The sequence below is a fragment of the Choloepus didactylus genome, chromosome X (assembly GCF_015220235.1).
Source record: "Choloepus didactylus isolate mChoDid1 chromosome X, mChoDid1.pri, whole genome shotgun sequence".
Taxonomy (NCBI): Eukaryota; Metazoa; Chordata; class Mammalia; order Pilosa; family Megalonychidae; genus Choloepus; species Choloepus didactylus.
The window spans coordinates 76,014,986-76,017,069 of NC_051334.1; positions in this window are offsets into that span (position 1 = coordinate 76,014,986).

Sequence of the window (2,084 nt, forward strand, 5' to 3'; positions counted from 1 at the left end):
AAGTTTCCTTCAATTCCTACTTTTTGAAGTGTTTTTATCAAGAAAGGATGTTGAATTTTGTCAAATGCCTTTTCTGCATCAATCGAGATGACCATGTGGTTTATCCCTTTCAGTTTGTTAATGTGGTGTATTACATTAAATGATTTTCTTGTGTTGAACCACCCTTGCATACCTTGAATAAAACTCACTTGGTTGTGGTGTATAATTCTTTTAATATGCCATTGGATTCGATTTGCAAGTATTTTGTTGAGAATTTTTGTATTTATACTCATTAGGGAGATTGGTCTGTAATTTTCTTTTCTTGTAGTATCTTTATCAGGCTTTGGTATTAGCGTGATGTTGGCTTCATAGAATGAGTTAGGTAGTGTTCCCTTGTCCTCAATTTTTTGGAAGAGTTTGAGAAGGAATGGTGTTAATTCTTGGACTGTTTGGTAAAATTCCCCTATGAAGCCCTCTGGACCTGGGCTTTTCTTTCTATGGAGGTTTTTGATGACTGATTTAGTCTCTTTACTTGTGATTGTTTTGCTGAGGTCTTCTATTTCTTCTCGAGTCAGTATAAGGGTTGTTCGTGTGTTTCTTAGAAATTGTCCATTTAATCTAAGTTGTATAGTTTGTTGGCATACCATTGTTCATTATATCCTCTTATGACCATTTTTATTTCTTTGGGGTCCCTTATACATTTTTAAAGTAATATCTGCACTTGGTAAAAAAAAAAGTTCAACAGTATAAAAGGGTATTCAGTAAAAAAAGTAATTCTCCCACCTACCCTTAACCCTCCAACCCTGCCTTAACAATTCCCCCCTCAAGAGGCAAACACATATACCAGTTTCTTACGTGTCCTATCAGAAATTATATATACACATACGGTGTTTGTGTGTGTGTGTGTGTGTGTGTGTGTGTGTATGTGGGGTGAGGGGGGAGAGTTTCTTACATAACCAGTACTATACTATACACAACATCCTGCACCTTGCTTTTGTCACCTAACACTGTATCTTAGAGAACATTCCTTATCAAGCACATATTTTAGCTACGTAATTCTTCTTAATGACTGCAGAGTATTCCAGTATATGGCTGAATCACAGTTTATTTAAGCTGTTTTCTATTGAAGGGAGATTGTTGAAGTAGCAGACACTTTGGTTGTCTTGTCCAGCGCTCCTAAGTCATCAGTTATGAATACTAGTGCTTGCCAGAGATGGCTCCCTCTCCCTCACTTACACATGGATCCTTATATTCAAGCCCTGCCGCCTGAGGAAAGCTAAGTACAGCCTCCTTGCAACTTACAATCACTGGAAACCCAGACTACGCAAGAGCTGTGTTTCTCAAGGCACAGCTTGCACTTCTGAACCTGGGTCTCTACTTCTTTCTGTCCATCCTCTCCTGGTGCTACTCATGACCTTGCTCTCCCCATGCCTTCTGCTTGTCTCCCTGGGCATCTCCTGGCTTCTGCCCCACCCCCACCCCCACTGCATGTGCTCCTCTGTATGTATGTGTCACATCTGCATTACCCTACAGAGGGTTCTCATTGAGGCAGTTGGTCACTCTGCAGTCTAGAACATTCCTATCAGCCTGAGTCCTCATGCCAGGACACCTCATTGGCCACTGAGCACCCTCAGGTGCAACTTTACTCAGGTACTACTCCTTAGTCCAGTCAGCTGTGACCCAAAGAACAGTCCCTGGCACAGTGTAGCCCTTCAACAAAATGTTTATCGAATGATTAGTCACCCAGAATCAAAGAATCACTTCTGTCCACTTTATACTGAGAAGGGGGTTGTGGGTGATGTGGGCCTGCAGAACATTGTAGGATTCCTCTCTAACATATTGTAAGGCCAAAACAGGAATCTGAATTTAGCAAATTAAACTGGGATTGTGTTATTCTTCTGTCTCCAAATGTAGAAGTGCAGCATGTTGTATTGAGACGAGTATAGGTTTTTGTCATCAGACAGACCTGAGTTCAAATCTTAACTATCACTTACTTTGTGGCCTTGGACAAGTTCCCTAACCTCTCCATTTCCTTACCCATAAAATGGGACTTATAATATCTACTTTAAGGTGGTGTGGTGAAAACTAGTCTAGACAAAGAATGT